Consider the following 20770-nt stretch of genomic DNA (forward strand, 5'->3'; position numbering starts at 1 on the left):
ATACCTAGAAGTAAAATTGCTGGATTGTAGGGTAGTTCTATTTTTAACTTTTTTAAATAATTTTTTTATTATGTTATGTTAATCATCATACCGTATATCCTTCGTTTTTGATGTAATGTTCCATGATTCATTATTTGTGTATAACACCAAGTGCACCATGCAATATGTGCCCTCCTTAATACACATCACCAGCCCATCCCAGCCCCCCACTCCTCTCGCCTCTGAAGCCCTCAGTTTGTTTCCCAGAGTCCATAGTCTCTCAGGGTTCATTCCCCCTTCTGTTTACCCCCCTTAATTCTTCCATTGCTTCTCCTACCTATCTTCCTGCTATTTCTTATGTTTCATAAATGAGTGAAACCAAATGATAATTGTCTTTCTCTGCTTGACTTATTTCACTTAGCACAATCTCCTCCAGTCCCGTCCATCTTGCTGCAAATGTTGGGTAATTGTGCTTTCTGATGGTTGAGCAATATTCCATTATATATATGGACCACATCTTCTTAATCCAGTCATCTGTTGAAGGGCATCTCGCCTCCTTCCACAATTTAGCTATTGTGGACAATGCTGCGATGAACATTGGGGTGCATATGACCCTTCTCTTCACTATGTCTGTATCTTTGGGTTAAATACCCAGTAATGCAATTGCACCGTCATAGGGAATCTCTATTTTTAACTTTTTGAGGGTCCTCCACACTGTTTTCCAAAGTGGCTGTACCAATTTGAATTCCCACCAAGAGTGTAACAAGGATCCCCTTTCTCCACATCCTCTTCAACATTTGTTGTTTCTTACCTTGTCATTTTTGCCATTCTAACTGGTGTAAGGTGGTATCTCAATGTGGTTTTGATTTGAATTTCCCTGATGGCTAATGATTTTTAACATTTTTTCATACGTCTGTTAGCCATTTTATGTATTCATTGGAAAAGTGTCTGTTCAAATCTTCTGTCCATTTTTTGATTTCACTATTTGTTTCTCGTGTATTGTGTTTGAGAACTTCTTTGTAGATCTTGGATGCCAGTCTCTTATCTGTAGTGTCATTTGCAAATATATTCTCCCATTCCGTGGGCTGCCTCTTAGTTTTTTTTTTTCTGTTTCCTTGGCTGTGCAGAAGCTTTTTATCTTGATGAAGTCCCACAAGTTCAAAGAGGTTGCAGCCTATGTTCTCCTCTATGATTTTGATGGATTCCTGTCTCACATTGAGGTCTTTCATCCATTTGGAGTTTATCTTTGTGTATGGTGTGAGAGAGTGGTCAAGATTCATTCTTTTGCATATAGCTGTCCAATTATCCCAGCACCATTTATTGAAGAGACTGTCTTTTCCACTGGATGTTTTTTCCTGCTTTATCAAAGATTAGTTGCCCAAAGAGCCGAGGGTCCATTTCTGGGTTCTCTATTCTGTACCATTGCTCTATGTGTCTGTTTTTGTGCCAGTACCATGCTGTCTTTGTGATCACAGCTTTGTAGTATAGCTTGAAATCTGGCAATGTGATGCCCCCAACTTTGTTTTTCCTTTTCAACAATTCCTTGGTGATTCGGGGCCTTTTCTGGTTTCACACAAATTTAAGGGCTGCTTGTTCCAGTTCTTTGAAAAATGTCATTGGTATTCTGATCGAGATGGCATTGAAAGTGTAGATTGTTCTGGGTAGCATAGACATTTTAACTATGTTTATTCTTCCAATCCATGAGGATGGAAAGTTTTTCCATCGTTTTGTGTCTTCTTCAATGTCTTTCAAGAGTGATTTGTGGTTTCTAGAATATAGATCCTTTACATGTCTGGTTAAGTTAATTCCAAGATAACATATGATTTTTGGTGCTATTGTAAATGGAATGGATTCCCTAATTTCTTTCTTCAGTCTCGCTGTTTGTGTATAGAAATGCTACTGATTTCTGAGCATTGATTTTGTATCCCGCCACATTAATGAATCACTCTACAAGTTCTAGTAGTTTGGGGGTGGAGTCTTTTGGGTTTTCCACATAGAGTATCATGTCATCTGCGAAGAGAGACAGTTTGACTTCTTCTTTGACAATTTGGATACCTTTTATCCCTTTTTGTTGTCTGATTGCTGTTGCAAGGACCTCTAGTACTATGCTGAGTAATAATGGCGAGAGTTGGCATCCTTGTCGTGTTCCTGATCTTAAGGGAAAGGCTTTCAGCTTTTCCCCACTGAGAATGATATTCGCTGTAGGCTTTTCATAGGTGGTTTTTATGAAATTGAGGAATGTACCCTCTATCCTTACACTCTGAAGGGTTTTTTTTCAGGAAAGGATGCTGTATTTTGTCAAATGGTTTTTCTGCATCAATTGAGAGGATCATATGGTTCTTGATTCTTTTCTTGTTGATATAATCTATCACACAGATCGATTTGTGAATATTGAACCACTCTTGCATCCCAGGGATGAATCCCACTTGGTCTTGATGGATAATCCTTTTAAGTACTTTTGGATCCTATTAGCTAGGATCTTGTTGAGAATTTTGGCATCCATATTCATCAGGGAAATCAGTCTATAATTCTCCTTTTTGATGGGGTCTTTGCCTGTCTTGGGGATCAAGGTAATACTGGCCTCATAGAATGAGTTTGGTAGTTTTCTTTCTATTTTTTGAAGCAGCTTCAGAAGAATAGGTATTATTTCTCCTCTGAATGTTTGGTAGAATTCCCTGGGGAATCTGTCAGGCCCCGGACCCTTGTTTTTGGACAGGTTTTTAATCACTCCTTCAATCTCTTCATACTTAATTGGTTTGTTTAAATAATCAATTTCTTCGTGTTTCTGTCTTGGTAGTTTATAGGTTTCCAGGAAGGCATCCATTTCTTCCAGGTTGTTTAATTTATTGCCATAAAGCTGTTGATAAAAGCTTCTAATGACCCTTCCTATTTCATTGGTGTGTGCAATGATCTCTCCTCTTTCATTCATAATTTTATTAATTTAGATCCTTTCTCTATTCTTTTGAATAAGTCTGGCCAGTGGCTTATAGATCTTATTTATTCTTTCAAAGAACCAGGTTCTAGCTTTGTTGATCTGCTCTACTATGCTCCTGGTTTCTAATTCATTGATCTCTGCTCTAATCTTGATCACCTGCCTTCTCGTGCTTGGGTTATGCCTGTTTTTCTGTTCCAGCTCCAGCTTCTTGAAGTGAGAATATAAAAACTGCATTTTAGATTTTTCTATTCTTTTGAGGCAGGCTTGGATGGTTATGTATTTCCACCTTAGGACGACCTTTGCAGTGTCCCATAGATTTTGGACCAATGTGTTTTCATTTTTGTTGGTCTCCAAAAATTGATTAATCTCCTTAATTACCTGGTTTACCCAATCATTCTTGAGCAGGATGGTTCTTAGATTCCAAGTGTTTGAGTTTCTTCCAAATTTTTCCTTGTGATTGAGTATCAGTTTCAAAGCATTGTGGTCTGGGAATATGCAGGGAATAATTTCAGTCTTTTGGTATCAATGGAGACCTGTTTTGTGACCCAGTAAATGGTCTATTTTGGAGAAAGTTCCATGTGCATTCAAAAACGAGTATTCTGTTGTTCTGGGGTGTAGTGTTCTGTATATATGCATGAGGTCCATCTGGTCTAGTATGTCATTCAAAGCTCTTGTTGCTTTGTTGATTTTCTGCTTAGTTGATCTGTCTATTGCTGAGAGTGGAGTGTTGAGGTCCCCTACTATTAACGTATTATTATCTATATGTCTCTTTATTCTGGTTAAGAGTTGGCTTGTGTATCTAACTGCTGCCCTGTTGGGGGCATAGATATTTATAATTGTCATATCCACTTGTTGGATACATCCTTTAAGAATAATATAATGCCCTTCTATATCTCTAACTACAGTCTTTAGATTAAAATCTAATCTGTCTGATATAAGAATTGCTACCCCAGCTTTCTTTTGAGGACCATTGGCATGAAAAATGGTTTTCCATCCCTTCACTTTCAGCCTGGACGTATCTTTAGGTTCAAGATGAGTCTCTTGTAGACAGCAAATTGATGGGTCATGTCTTTTTATCCAATCTGCAACCCTGTGGCACTTTAAGGGAGCATTTAGGCCATTCACATTGAGAGTGATTACTGAGAGATATGATTTTAATGATGTCATGTTTCCTGTGAAATCTTTGTTTCTACAGATTGTAAATTTCTGTTCTGTATCACTCTTGAGTACTCTTTACTTTTATAGAACCCCCTCTTAATATCTCCTGTAGGGCTGGTTTGGTGGTTACGAATTCTTTCAGTTTCTGCCAATCTTGGAAGGTCCTTATCTCTCCATCAATTCTGAATGACAGACTTGCTGGATAAAGGCTCCTTGGCTGCATGTTCTTCTCAGTTAGAGTTTTTAAATTACCTTGCCAACCCTTCCTGGCCTTCCAGGTCCCTGTAGACAGGTCTGATGTTATTCTGATATTCTTCCTTCTGTATGTAAGGATTTTCTTCCTCCTGGCCACTTTCAAGACTGTAACCTTGGATCTAATATTTGAAAATTGCACTATGACGTGACGTGGTGTAGGTCTGTTCTCATTGATCTTGGGAGGGGTCCTCTCTGCCTCTTGGACACGAATGCTTGTTTCCTTTGCCAGATTAGGGAAGTTCTCAGCTACGATTTGTTCAAAGATCTCTAGACCTCTCTCTTTCTCCACCCCCTTGGGGATGCCAATGATTCTGACATTGGAACATTTCATTGAGTCAGTAGTCTCCCATAATCTATATTCTTTTTTTTTTAAAGATTTTATTTATTCGACAGAGATAGAGACAGCCAGCAAGAGAGGGAACACAAGCAGGGGGAGTGGGAGAGGAAGAAGCAGGCTCATAGCGGAGGAGCCTGATGTGGGGCTCGATCCCATAACACCGGGATCACGCCCTGAGCCGAAGGCAGACGCTTAACCGCTGTGCCACCCAGGCGCCCCTCCCATAATCTACATTCTTAAAATTGGATTTCTTTGAGCCAAGTTTCTGTTTTTACTTTCTCTTCTACCATCCCATCTTCCAATTCACTAATTCGTTCTTCTGCTTCATTTACCTTGGCCATCAGCGCATGTAGTTTAGATTGCATTTGATTGATAACATTTTTAATTTCTGCCAGATTTGCTCTCATTTCTCCCTTAGAGATTCTATATTCTCATTAATATTTCTGTTAATATTTTTTCAAGCCTATACATCTTCTTGACTGTTGTTACTCTGAACTCCATTTCTGACAATTTGGTTATATCCATATCCATCAGTTCTGTGGTAGAGGCCATAGTCTCTGTGTCCTTTTTTTTGCTGAGGGTTCCTCCTCATCATCATTGTGATGAGGAGAGGTTGCAGGGATGCCCAGAGCCCAAATTATTGACCAGGACCCAGGCAGTGTGCACTTGTTTTATAGTGATCTTAGGGATGTGGGCTTCTTGATTTTTCAGCCTGCCTTCTGGGGGGTGGGGCTGCCACACTGATACATAGGTAACCCTCTTTGGGTAGAGTTGCCCCTTCCCCTGCGAGGGGGGATGGGAATAGGCACAATGTGAACCAGTATTTCCAGGCTTTTGTTCTCTGGCAGCTTTCCCTGGGGTTTTCTGTGATTCTTCTGAGAGTCAGAGCATCAGTGGCTGTATCCTAGCCTCTGTTTCAGAACAGAGAGATCGCAGTCTGCTCTCCACTGAGGTCTCCTGGCCACTTTAACTCTGGTTCTGTTGGTGCCACTAAAAACCCCACAGCATCCCAGGATGTGTGCCCCACAACCACTCTCCCAGCCCTCACTTCCAGGGCTGGCATGTCTCTTTCCTTTGTGCTTCTAACACCGCCAGCCGCCCCCAGTTCCCTCACGCACTCCTGACCTCCCTGTTTCAGTGTGGTTCGCGTGTGCTCTGGAGCGCTGGCTTTCCGTCTGGTTGGGTGTGCGCTCCCGAGCTCCCACTTTCAGTCTAGTTCAAGTGTGCACTCCAGAGCTCCAGTTTTCTGTCTGTTCGTGGGCACGTTCCCCGGCTCATGGTCTCAGTCTGCTTTCTAGCGGGTGCCAGTCCAGGAGTCTGGCCCACAACCCAGTCCAGGAGGCTACTGCCTCCCGGGGCCCCAGCGTGATGGCTCCCTCCCCCTTCTGTTTATCTTCTGAAAACTGTGCATGGATTCAAGGCTCCCTGCTTTGTACCTCAATACTCAGTGCTGGAGATGTTCGTCTGTAGAGATCCAGATGTATCTTCCTACATCTCAGGCTGATTTTGTGGGTGTTCTGTATGGTTTGGTAGATATCCAGCTCCATTCAGGGTACCAACTGAAAAAAGGGTCCTCTACTCCTCCTCCATCTTTTCCCCTCCCCCTTCTATTTTTAACTTTTTGAGAAACTTCCATACTGTTTTCCAGAGCACCTGTACCAGTTTGCATTCTCACCAACAGTGAAAAAGTGTTCCCTTTTCTCCACATCCTCACCAACATCTGCTATTTCCTGACTTGTTAATTTTAGTTATTCTGACTGGTGTAAGGTGGTATCTCATTGTGGTTTTTGATTTTTATTTCCCTGATTCTGAGTTGAGCATTTATTCATACATCTGTTGGCCATTTTATGTGTTCTTTGGAGAAATGTCTGTTCATGTCTTCTGCCCTTTTCTTGAATGGATTATTTGGTTTTTGGGTGTTGAGTTTCATAAGTTCTTTATAGATTTTGGATACTAGCCCTTTATCTGATGAGACACTGGTAAATATCTTCTCCCATTCTGTAGGTTGTCTTCTGGTTTGGTTGACTGTTTCCTTTGCTGTGCAAAAGCTTTTATCTTGATGAAGTCCCAAGACTTTTGCTTTTGTTTTCCTTGCCTTTGAAGATGTGTCCAGCAAGAAGTTACTGTGGCTGAGGTCACAGAGGTTGCTGCTTGCGTTCACCTCTAGGATTTTGTAGGATTCCTATCTCACATTTATGTCTTTCATCCATTTTGAGTTTATTTTTGTGTATGGTGTAAGAAAATGGCCCAGTTTCATTCTTCTACATGTGGCTGCCCAATTTTCCCAACGCCATTTGTTGAAGAGACTGTCTTTTTTCCATTGGGTACTCATTCATACTCCGTCGAAGATGAGTTGACCATTGAGCTGAGGGTATATTTCTGGGGTCTCTATTCTGTTCCAATAATCTATGTATCTGTTTTTGTGCCAGTACCAAACTGTCTTGATGATTACAGCTTTGTAATATAGCTTGAAGTACAGAATTATGATTCCACCAGTTTTGGTTTTCTTTTTCAACATTCCTTTGGCTATTCAGAGTTTTTTCTGGTTCCACACAAATTTTAGGATTATTTATTCCAGCTCTGTGAAAAATGTTGATGGTATTTTGATAAGGATTGCATTGAAAGTGCAGATTCTTTGGGGCAGCATAGACATTTTAACAATATTTATTCTTTCCATCCATGAGCATGGAATGTTTTTCCATTTCTTTGTGTCTTCCTTAATTTATTTCATAAATGTTCTATAATTTTCAGACTACAGATCATTTACCTCTTTGGTTAGGTTTATACCTGGGTATTTTATGATATTTGGTGCAATTGTAAATGGGATCAATTCCTTGATTTCTCTTTCTTCTGTTGCACTGTTAGTGTATAGAAATGCAACTGACTTCTGTGCATTGGTTTTAGATCATGCAACATTCCTGAATTCCTGTATGAGTTCTAGCAATTTTTGGGTGAAGTCCTTTGGGTTTTCCACATAGAGTTTTATGTCATCTGTGCAGAGCGAAAGTTTGACTTATTTTTGGCAGATTTGGATGGCTTTTATTTCCTTTTGTTGTTGGATTGCTGAGGCTAGGACTTCCAATACTATGCTGACCAACAGTCATGAGAGTGAACATCCCTGTCATGTTCCTGATCTTAGAGGAAAAGCTCTCAGTTTTTCCCTGTTGAGGATGATATTTGCTTTGGGTTTTCATACATGTCTTTTATGATATTGAGGTATGATCTCTCTATCCCTACACTGCAGAGAGTTTTAATCAAGAAGGGATCCTGTATTTTGTCAATTGCTTTTCTGCATCAATTGAGAGAATCATACAGTTCTGGTCCTATCTTTTATTAATATGGTGCATCACATTGATTTGTAGATGTCGAACTACCCTTGCAGCCCAGGAATAAATGCCACTTGGCCCTGGTGAATAATCCCTTTAATGTACCATTGAATCCTATTGACTAGTATCTTCGTGAGAATTTTTGCACCCATAGTCATCAGGTACATTGGTCTGTAATTCTCCTTTTTGGTGGAATCAAGTTAATGCTGGCTTCTTAGAATGATTTTGGAAGTTTTTCTTCCATTTTTTGAAAAAAGCTTCAGAAGCATAAGTATTAATTCTTCTTTAAATGTTTGGTAGAATTCTGCTGGGAAACCATCTAATCTTGGACTCTTGTTTGTTGTGAGATTTTTGATTACTGAATCAATTTCTTTGCTGGTTATGGGCCTGTTCAAGTTTTCTAATTCTTCCTGTTTCAGTTTTTGGTAGTTTATTTGTTTCTAGGAGTGCATCCATTTCCTGCAGATTGCCTAACTTGTTGACATGTAGTTGTTTATAATATGCTCTTATAATTGTTCATATTTCTTCAGTGTTGGTTGTGATCTCTTCTCTTTCATTTATGATTTTATTTATTTGGGTCCTTTCTCTTTTCTTTTTGATAAGTCTGGCTAGGGGTTTATCAATCTTATTAATTCTTTTGAAGAACAAGCTCCTAGTTTTGTTGATCTGTTCTACTGTTCTTTTGATTTCTATTTCATTGATTTCTGCTCTAATCGTTATTATTTCTCTTCTCCTGCTGGATTTAGGCTTTATTTGCTATTCTTTTTCCAGCTCCTTTAGTTGCAAGCTTAGGTTGTGTATTTGAGACTTTTCTTGTTTATTGAGAAGGGCCTGTATTGCTATATACTTCCCTCTTAGGACCACCTTTGCTGCATCTCAAAGGCTCTGAGTTGTGTTTTCATTTTCATTTGTTTCAATGAATTCTTGTAATTCTTCTTTAATTTCCTGGTTGACCCATTTATTCTTCAGTAAGATGCCCTTAACCACCATGTATTTGTGTTCCTTCCATTTTTTTTTCTTGTGATTGAGTTCATGTTTTAAAGCATTGTGGTCAGAAAATATGCAGGGAATAATCCCAAGCTTTTGTTCCCTGTTGATACCTGATTTGTAACCCAGTATGTGGCCTACTCTGGAGAATGTTCCATGGGCACTTGAGAAGAATGTGCATTCTTTTGCTTTAGGATGAAATGCTCTGAATATATCTGTGAAGTTCGTCTGGTCCAGTGCGTGATTCAAAGCCTTTATTTCCTTGTTGATCTTCTGCTTAGATGATCTATTGCTGTGAGTGAGATGTTACAGTCTCCTACTATTTTTGTATTATTATCAATGTGTTTCTTTAATTTGGTTATTAATTGGTTTATATAATTGGCTGATTTCAAGTTAGGGGCATAAATATTTATAATTGTTAGATCTTTTTATTGGCTAGACCCTTTTATTATGATACACTGTCCTTCTTCATCTCTTATTACAGTCATTGGTTTAAAATCTAGTTTGTCTGATATAAGGATTACTACTCCATTTTTCTTTTGGTGTCCATTAGCATAATAAATAGTTTTCCACACCCTCACTTTCAACCTGGAGGTGTCTTTGGGTCTAAAATGAGTCTCTTGGAGACAACCTATGGATGGGTCTTGTTTTTCTATGTAATCTGATACACTATGCATTTTGATTAAGGCATTTAGTCCATTTACATTCAGAGTGATTATTGAAAGATATGAATTTTGTGCCATTGTATTACCTGTAGAGTTGCTGTTTCTGTAGATTGTCTCTGTTCCTTTTTTTAGTCTTTGTTACTTTTATGCTCTATTTTTTGCTCAAAGGACCCCCTTTAATATTTCTTGCAGGGCTGGTTTAGTGATCAAAAATTTGTTTAGTTTCTATTTGTCCTGGAAAATCTCTCTCCTATTCTGAATGATAGCCTTGCTGAATAAAGTATTCTCGGCTGCATATTTTTCTCATTTAGCACTTTGAATATATCATGCTGGTACTTTCTTGCCTTCCAGGTCTCTGTGGACAGGTCTGCTGCCAGTCTTTGTGTCTACCCTTGTTAGTTAAGGACCTCTTGTCCTGAGTTGCTTTCAGGATTTTCTCTATCTCTGAAATTTGTAAGCTTCACTATTATATGTCAAGATATTGACCCATTTTTATTGATTTTGAGCATGGTTCTCTCTGTTTCCTGGACTTGAATATCTGTTTCTTTCCCCAGATTAAGGAAGCTCTCATCTATAATTTGTTCAAATAAACCTGCCCGTCTGTCTCTCCTCTTCCTCTAGGACCCCTATTATTCTAATATTATTTCAGTTTATTGCTGATCTCTTGAATCCTCCCTTTGTGATCCAGTAGTTTTTCTTTTTTTCTCAGCTTCCTTATTCTCCATTTTGTTTTCTATATCACTCACTCTCTCTTCCTCCCCATTCATCCTAGCAGTTAAAGCCTCCATTTTTTTAAGATAGAAATATTTTCTTTTATTAATGACCCCAACCATATTTCTTTGATACAAGAGTTTGAACTTAAATATTTAGGAGAAAACAAGTTAAGATTGCATTATTCTGCAAGTCATGACCAGTAACATAATGCAAAGTGCAATGGCTTGGAAAAGGGGGAGGAAGGCAAGGGGAGTAAGGGAATGAAGGTAAAGAAAAGGAATTAAGTTGACCAAGTGGAATTTTTTTCTTTTTTTAATTCTTGAGAATTATGAGTCCTTGCAAGCAGAGCTTGTTTCTGCAGATTATTTTCCAAATGTGTACAAAATGGAACCAAAATGTAGAATCCCTTAAGAAACTGAAAAGGTGCAACAATAAGAGGTATAATTATTCAATAGCAACTGTTCCAGCCTTCAGTTTCCACCCACCTCCTCTTCCTGTTCCTAAGAGTTACTGGGATGAAAACATCTTCCCCGTGATTGTTTTCATTTTTTTTCTTCTTGGCATCAGACATACACAGTTCAGTACCTTGAGGAAGTCAGATGATTTTGCCTGCTATGTGTGTGAATATAGGCCTTAGAGCACTTGGTGTGGTAGTGAAGAGTCCCAGAACACATGGATCAGGTTGATGGTGTTGTCTCAAGCACTGGCATTGGTGTGGCAAGGGAGCAGCGTGAAGGTAATGTAAACAATGTTGTCACCCACAGCAGCATTGGTGTCTTTCAGCTCCAGAGGAGGTTCCCTGTGGCAAAAGAGGACCTGTGGGGATGGCTCTGCAGCTTTCTTTGAACGCCTGCATGAACACTTTTCCAATGACCATATCGTTGTCATCCTTAAATACTGTGCTGAAGACTACTGTAACTCTGTCCTTTTCAGATTCAACGTACATGGTCTTATCATCCCTATAGTGGATAACTGCCCTGTTCTCTCCTTCCTCACCCTCTTCTTGGATCTGGGATTATTTCTCAAAGGCAAAGGCAAAATAATTTTATTTCAACATGCCAACCTGATGCACAATGGAATCTGTGGATACTGGCCGATTTTCAAGGTCAGGTAGCAAAAAGACATTGCATCCTGATTCAGGATTTACCAAGAAACTCCTGTACACTCTCTTTAATAACTCATCAGAACCATGTGCCTGAAGTTCCTTGTAGAATTTCAAAGAAATACAGACCATCATTTTTGTTTTGTCTCAATTAAGATTTGAAATATGATAGAGGACTTCATCAAAATCTGCAAATGTTACTTCTACTGCTTCTGGTTTGTTATTGGCAGCCACGTTATTGACCTTGGGTGCAAGTATCTCCTTGCTGATGCAGTTGTTCACCTCCAGCATGATCATGGTGACAGCTATCCCAGGCAGGGGAAGGAAAAACAAATAGAGCCTCCATTTTTGTCTGCATCTCAGTAATAGCCTTTTTTACTTTGACCTGATTAGATTTTAGTTCTTTCATTTGTCCAGTAAGGGATTCTCTAGTGTCTTCTATGCTTTCTTCAAGCCCAGCTAGTATCTTTATAATGATTGTTTTGAATTCTAGTTCTGACATCTTACTTATTTCCATATTGATTAAATCCCTGGCAGTGAGTACTGCCTCCTGTTCTTTCTATATATCTCTTTATATATATTTATCTTATCATATATATTATATATATATAATTGAATACAATAAAAGGAAACCATATATATTTAATATAAAAGTAACTTAAAAAGACTCAAAAGAGAATTGATAAAATAAAAAAATAGCTGAAAAGGAAAAAAACCTGAAAGATTGAATAATAATAATAATAAATAATAATTTAAAAAACCCATGAATGCTATTTTCCCCAGGAGCTGACATTTTGCAGTTCTCTATGATCAGTAAACTTGGTATTACCTGGATGTTCCTGCTGGTCTTCTAGGAGAGGGGCCTGTTGCACTGATTCTCAGGTGTCTTTGCCTGGGTGGAATTGCACCCCCTTGGATAGGGGACTGGGCTCAGTATAAGTGGCTCCAGATTGCAATATGTGGTGCTATTTTATTCCCTGAAGGCCCTCAGCACCAATGGGAAGGATGAAAATGGTGAAGCCCCAATCTGTAGTCAGAGCTGAAAGTTCATACCCCCCACTCTTCAGTGAACCCTCACAAAAAACCAATCTGTCACTCTTGTCTCCCCGGTTTTCATCTGAACTCTGTGTTCACCCAGCCTGTGACCGAGCATTTTTATCTAAGGCATTTGACCCCATTTTGAGTCTCCAAACTTTACAGACTCCTGCAGTGTGGACCTGCAACCTTTCTCCTGGGTGAGGGAGGGGGTCTCACCATGCTTGTGCTTTTCCTATCCCAAGGCAAGCAGGAATAAAATTAGGTTAAATGTAAAACAAAAAAAAGATAGAATATTATGAAAAACTATATGCCAACAAATCCTGGAGGAAAATGATAAATTCCTAGAAATATAAATTACCAAGACTGAAACAAGAAGAACTAAGAAACTCAAACAAATCACCAACAAAGAAATTGAGTCAATAATAAAAAATCTCGCAATAAACAAAAGTCTAGGACCAGATGGCTTAACAGGTCAATTCTACAAAATATTTAAAGAAGAGTTAAAACCTGTTCTTCTCAAACAATTGCTGAGAGAGAGAGAGAGAGAGAGAGAGAAATAGAAAAGGAAGGAAAATTTCCAAATTAATTCTATGAAACCAGCATTACCCTGATACCAAAACCAGATAAAGACACCACTAAAAAAAACTATAGGCTAATATCCCTGATGAACACAGATGTAAAAATTTTCAATAAAATAGTGGAAAACCAAATCCAACCATACATTTAAAAAAATCATCCACCACAATCAACTGGGATTTATTCCTGGGTTGCAAGTGTGGTTTACTAATCACAAATCAACATGATACATCATATTAGTAAAAGAAAGGATAAGAACCACATGATCATTTCAATAGATGCAGAAAAAGCAATTGACATACTACAGCATCCATTCATGATAAAACCTTCAACAAAGTAAGGTTAGAGGGAAAACATCTCATCATAATAAAGGCCATATTTAAAAAAAAAACACAGCTAATATCATCCTCAATGGGGAAGAAGAGAGCTTTTCCTCTACATTCAGGAGCAAGATAGGGGTGTCCACTCCCTAGTAATGTTATTTAATATGGTATTGGAAATACTAGCCACAGCAATAAGACAACAAAAAGACATAAAAGGTATCCAACTCATGAAGGAAGAAGTCAAACTTGCACTATTTGCGGATAACATGATTCTCTACATAGAAAACCCAAAAGTCATCACCAAAAAACTGCTAGAACAGAAACACGAATTCAGTAAAGTCACAGGATAAGAAATCAATGTACATAAATCTGTTTCATTTGTATACACCAATAATGAAGCAGCAGAAAAGAAATCAAGGAACCAATCACATTTACAATTGCACCAAAACCGATAAGATATCTAACAATAAACCTAACCAAAGAGGTGAAATACCTATATTCTTGAAACTATAAAACCTTGATGAAAAAAATTGAAGAATCGAAGATGACACAATGAAATGGAAAGGCATCCCATGCTCATGGACTGGAAGAACAAATATTGTTAAAATGTCTATACTTCCCAAGCAATCTATACATTCTCCACAATAAACCATGTGCTTGGCAATAAAACAAATGTCAATAAATTTTTATAAATTGAAAATATGCAAAGTGCATTTTCTGACCACAATATAATTATTTTTTTAATTATAATAATAATTTTTATTATATTATGTTAGTCACCATACAGTACATCCCTGGTTTTTATGTAAAGTTCCATGATTCATTAATTGCGTATAACATCCAGTGCACCATGCAATACGTGCCCTCCTTGCTACCCATGACCACAATACAATTAAGTTAGAAATCAATGAAATGGAAAAAAATGAGAAATTCATAAATATTATTAAACTAAAAAATGCTCCTAAATTACCAATGGGGAAAATAAGATCACAATGGAAATTAGAAAGTAGTTTGGGATGGGTGAAAATGAAGACACAACATACCAAACTTTTCGAATACAACTAAAGAAGTGATTAAATGGAAATTTAGAGTTTTAAATGACTGTATTAAATATGAAGATGGAAATACATCCCCTTGTCATGGAATCAAGACTTAATATTGTTAAGATGGCAATACCCTCCAAAGCAACCTACAGATTCAATGCAAACCCTACAAATATGCCAAAACCTTTCCTGCAGAAATGAAAAATACAATTCTAAAATTTATATGAATTTGCAAGGGGCCCCAAATAACCAAAACAATCTTGGAAAAGAATAAAAAAGATGGAGATCTCAAACTTTTCAATTTCAAAGCTTACTACAATGCTGTAGTAATCATAACATCTTGGTACTTCAATGAGGATATTTGTATCAATGGAATAGAAATGAAATCCAGAAATAATCCATACAACTCTGGTCAATTGGTTTTTGATAAGGGTGACAAGACTATTCAATGGGGAAACAAGATTTTATCCAATTAATGAGGCTGGGAAAATAGAAGCTAACTATAAAACTTTTAGAAGAACTTATAAGGGTAAACCTTGATGATCTTGGATTTGGCAATGGTTTCATGGACATAACATTGAAAGCACAGCAATGAAAGGAAAAAAAGACAAATTTGAAATAATTATATTAAACATTTTTGTGCATCAAACAACACTATCAAGAGAATGAAAAGACTACCTGGAACAGGAGAAAATACTTACAAATCATAAAATTGATGTGAATCTAGTATCCAGAATATGTACTCTTAAAATTGAAAAACAAACAATTAAATAATGGAGAAAGGAGTTGGACAGACATTTCTCAAAAGAAGTTATGCAAATAGCTATTAAGCACATAAAAAATGCTCAATGTCATTAGGCACTAGTGAAATTTCACCAAATCCACAATGATATACCACTTCACACCCACAAGGATGGCCACATGAATGGAAAAATAAGTGTTAGCAAGGATGTCAAGAAGTTAGAACATGTACACATTGCTAGTAGGACTGTAAAATGATGCAATTACTATTATTTAAATGTACATACTACTCAAAGCAATCCACAGATTCAATGCAATCTTTATCAAAATACCAACAGGATTTTCACAGAAGTAGAACAAATAATCATAAAACATTTATGGAAGAACAAAAGACCCCAAGTAGTTGAAACAGTCTTGAAAAAGGACAGAATTGAAGATACACCAATCTCAGATTTCAAGATGTCCTACAAAGCTGTAGTAATCAAAACAGTATGGTACACACAAAAATAACTCATAGATCAATGGAATAGAACAGAAAACCCATAAATAAACCCATGTTTATATGGTCAATTAATCTATGATAGAGGAGACAAAAATGTACAATGGGGAAAAGACAACAACTTCAATAAATGTTGCTAAGAAACCTGGACAGCTAAATGCAAAAGAATGAAACTGGACCATTTTCTTACACCATACATAAAAATAAATTCAAAACTAAAGACCTAAATGTGAAACCTGAAACCATAAAATTCTTAGAAGGCCATATAAGCAGTAATTTCCTCTACATCATCTTTAGCAACATTTTTCTAGATCTGCCTCCTAAGGCAAGAGAAACAAAGCAAAAATAAACTAATTGGGAATACATCAAAATAAAAATTTTTTTATCCATTTGTCTGTTGAAGGGCATCTTGGGTCCTTCCACAGTTTGGCTATTGTGGACAATGCTGCTATGAACACTGGGGTGCATGTTACCTTTCTTTTCACTACATCTGTGTCTTTGGGGTAAATACCCAGCAGTGCAATTGCTGCGTCATAGGGTAGCTCTGTTTTTAACTTCTTGAGGAACCTCCACACTGTTTTCCAAAGTGGCTGTACCAACTTGCATTCCCACCAAGAGTGTAAGAGGGTTTCCCTTTCTCCACATCCTCTCCAACATTTGTTGTTTCTTGCCTTGTTAATTTTTGCCATTCTAACTGATGTAAGATGGTATCTTATTGTGGTTTTGATTTCTATTTCCCTGATGGTTAATGATGCTGAGCATTTTTTCATGTGTCTGTTAGCCGTTTGTATGTCTTCTTTGGAGAAGTGTCTGTTCATGTCTTCTGCCCATATTTTGACTTGATTATTTGTTTTTTGGGTGTTGAGTTTGAGAAGTTCTTTATAGATCTTGGATACCAGCCCTTTATCTGTAATATCATTTGCAAATATCTTCTCCCATTCTGTGGGTTGCCTCTTAGTTCTGTTGATTGTTTCCTTTGCTGTGCAGAAGCTTTTTATCTTGATGAAGTCCAAAAAGTTCATTTTCACTTCTGTTTTCTTTACCTTTGGAGACATATCTTGAAAGACGTTGCTGTGGCCGATGTCAAAGAGGTTACTGCCTATGTTTTCCTCAAGGATTTTGATGGATTCCTGTCTCACATTGAGGTCTTTCATCCATTTAGAGTTTATCTTTGGTATGGTGTAAGAGAATGTATTACTCAGCCATCAGAAAGGATGAATACCCACCATTTGCATCAAAATGGATGGAACTGGAGGGGATTATGCTAAGTGAAATAAGCAGCGAAAGACAATTATCGTATGATTTCACTTATATGGACTCTGAGAAACAAACTGAGGGCTACAGAGGGGAGGTGGGTTGGGGAATGGGATAGAATGGTGATGGGTCTTAAGGAGGGCACATATTGCAGTGAGCACTGGGTGTTAAATGCAAACAATGAAGCATGGAACACTACATCAAAAACTAATGAAGTACTATATGGTGACTGACATAACATAATAAAAAAAAGTAAAAAAAATAAAAGCTTTTGCACAAGAAGAGAACTACCAACAAAACAAAAAAAGCAACTTACTGAATGGGAGATGATACTTGGAAGTGATATATCTGATAATGGGTTAATATTCAAAATATATAAAGAACTTACACCATGCAACACCAAAAAAACCAAATAATCCAATTAAAAAGTGGGCAGAGGGCCTGACTAGACATTTTTCCAAGGAAGACATACAGATGGCCAACCAACACATGAAAAGATACTCAATATCACTAAACATCACAGAAATGCAAATCAAAACCACAATGAGATATCACCTTACACCTGTCAAAATGGCTGGTATTAAGAAAGACTAGAAATAACAAATGTTGGTGAAGATGTGGAAAAAAAGGAAACAATGCACACTGTTGGTGGAAATGTAAATTGGCACGGCTGCTATGGAAATCAGTGTGGAGATTCCTCAAAAAATTAAAAATAGAAATACCATATGATCCCAAAATTCCACTACCAGGTATTAACCCCCCACAAGTGAAAACACTAATTCAAGAAGACATATGCACCCTATGTTTATTGCAACATTGTTTACAATAGCTAAGATATGGAAGCAACCCAAGTGCCCATCAATAGATGAATGGATAAAGAAGATGTACACACACACACACACACACACACACACACACAGGATGGCATATTACACAGTCATAAAAAGGATGAGATCTTGCCACTGGAGACAAAGTGGATAGACCTAGAGGGTATTATGCTAAGTGAAATAAGTCAGACAGAGAAATATAAATACCATATTATTTCGGTTATATGTGGAATCTGAAAAACAGAACAAATGAAAAAACAAACACAAAGCACAGTCAGACCTACAAATACAGAATACAAACTGATGGTTGCCAGAGAAAAGGGGATGGGGGGATGGGCAAAATGGGTGAAAGTGAGTGGAGACAGGCTTCCAGTTATGGAATGAATAAATCACAAGAATAAAAGATACAGCAGAGAAAACATTGTCAATGGTATTGTAATAGCATTGCATGGTGATAGGTAGTAGCTACGTACACTTGTGGGTGAGCATAGCATAACATGAAATAAACTTTCCACAAAAAAAGTGCAGAACAAGATAGCTTCTTTGGGGAATTCAGCCAAGATTTAAAAGATGAACTAACACCAATTCTACACAAAATCTTTCCAAAAATAGATGAGAGGACATACCCCAACTCATTCTATGAAGAAAGTATTGTTCTGATACTAAAATCAAACTAAGACATCATAAGAAACCTGAAAACAATATATCTTCTAAATCTAGATGCAAAATTTCTCAACAAAATACTAGCAAACCAAACCCAGAAACATATAAAAAATATTAAACACCATGGCCAATTAAAATTTATCTCAGGATTGCAAGAATGGCTAACCATAGAAAATCAGTTAATGTAACATAAAATATCAATAGAATAATAGACCAAGACCACATTATCATATCAATAGAAACAAAAAGAATTTGACAAAATAAAACACCCCTTCTTAGCAAAAAACACTCCGCAACTACAAATACAGGGAACTTAATCTGACAAAAGGCATATTTGAAATCTTACAGAATATCATAAGTAATGGTGAAAAAGTAAATGCTTTCCCTGTGAGATAAGGAAAAAGGAAAGAATGTTTGCTATTGCCATCTCTGTTGAAAAATGTACTGGAAAATCTAGCTATAGGAATTAGTCAAGTAAATGAAATAAAAAGCAACAAGATTGGAAAGAAAGACATAAAACTATCTGTATTTGTGGATGACATAATCTTTTATTGAGAAAATCCTAAAGAATTCAATTAAAAAAATCTGTTGAATAAAGTGGATTGACATGGCTGTAGAATAAAAGAATCAATACATAAAATAATTGCATTTCTGGTGTGTTTGAGTGTGCATCCTACTCTTGATTTCAGCTCAGGTAATAATCTCAGGGTTGTGAGATCAAGCCCTGCATTGGGTTCATGATTCTCTCTCTACCTCTCCCTCTGCCTCTCTTAATTAATTAATTAATAATATAAAATAATTATATTTCCATAAACACTTAAATAGAACGACTTGTGAAATTGAAAGAACAGTTCATTTACAATAGTATCAAAAGAAATATGATACTTAGGAATAAGCTTAATAAAAGAATTGAACAATGCATACTCTAAAAACTACAACTCTTGCAACTCAATAAATTAAAAGACAAATATCCCAATTAAAACATGAGTAAGGGTAGGGGTGTTGCCTGGGTGGCTCATTCAGTTAAGCATCTGGCTTTTGGTTTTGACTTGGGTCATGATTTAAGTGTCCTGGGACTGAGCCCTGTGTCAGGCTCTGTGTTTGGCATGGAGTCTGCTTCTCCCTGTCCCTCTGCTCCCCCTCTTTCTCTCTCTCTCTCTGGAATAAATAAATAAAATCTTTTAAAACATGAACAAAGGATTTGAATAGACCGTTCTCCAATGACATATAAATATAGCCAGTAAACACATGAAAAAATGTTTAACATCATTATTCATCAGGGAAATGCAATTCAACCACACAATTACAGTTTTCTGGAAGTCTTCACTCCTATTCTCACAATAGGTAAAACCAAACTCAACAAACTGAAAATCAAGATTTTTCTTAGGTCCATCAGAGAACTGAGGGCCCAGCGAGAAACTTTGCCCTCAAAATTATAAAAAAAAAAAAAGTGAATACACAGAATCACATCTTATGAGACCAGAGACATAGGAAAATAATCTACCATTAAAGTCAATAACCATGGTAGAAAACTTAAAGTGCAATTGACAAATTACCAAAGGCTCAGTGTAGACAAGCTTGAGAGTTAAACATCAATGAAAGCCAATCTTGGAAGGGGCTTATACTTTCCCAGGTTTTATCTCCAGGACACCTACCAGGTTCCCATAGTGAAAATCAGAGAAAAATCCCCTAGCACTTTTGGCAGGCAGAGGAGAAAAGTACACATTCTAAAATACATCCAGAGCATTCCGTTTTTTTAATAAAAAATACCTTCATGGAAACTATATTACCAGAGCTTAACTGACTGACCTTTTACCAGAAACTAACTGACCTGGGGAAGGGAAATACCCACCTCTAGTTACCCCTGAAAAAAAATTCCACGTCTAGAAATATTTAAGAAGTAGTGTCTACTGTTGAAAGCTTAATGCAATGGCACACTTATAAGCACTGAAAGAAAAGCAAAAAACAAAACAAAACAACAACCAAAAAACCCTTCTCAACCCATAGTTATATATCCACTGAAAATATCCTTCACTAAGGATGAAATAAAGACGTTTTCAGATGAAGAAAAATTAAGTGAAACATTGCTGGTAGACAGGCTCCAAAAAATTGTTGAACGGAATTTTTCAGAGTAATTTTAACAAAAAGAAAATTAGAATATCAAGAATGAAGGAAAAATAACAAATGCTAAATATCTGGGTAAATGTAACAGACAATTTTCCTGTCTTCAGTCTTTTTAAATAGGTTTGACAAATGAAAGTAAAAATTGTAGCATTGTCTCATGGGCTTTTCTGTGTATGTAGATGCAGTGTGTGTGTGTGTGTGTGTGTGTGTGTGTGTGTGTGTGT

General features: G+C 37.1%; 1 protein-coding gene and 1 pseudogene across 1 annotated transcript in view; both read right to left on the bottom strand.

Annotated features, from left to right (window-relative positions):
• The window catches only part of DACH2 (dachshund family transcription factor 2), an 835748-nt gene that overhangs the window by 317968 nt on the left and 497010 nt on the right, over positions 1–20770 (bottom strand). The gene's annotated exons all lie outside the window — the stretch shown is intronic.
• Positions 10864–11755, bottom strand: LOC103671972 (annotated as a pseudogene).

This window comes from Ursus maritimus, assembly GCF_017311325.1.
Source record: "Ursus maritimus isolate PB19 chromosome X unlocalized genomic scaffold, ASM1731132v1 scaffold_X1, whole genome shotgun sequence".
In the NCBI taxonomy this organism is placed as follows: domain Eukaryota; kingdom Metazoa; phylum Chordata; class Mammalia; order Carnivora; family Ursidae; genus Ursus; species Ursus maritimus.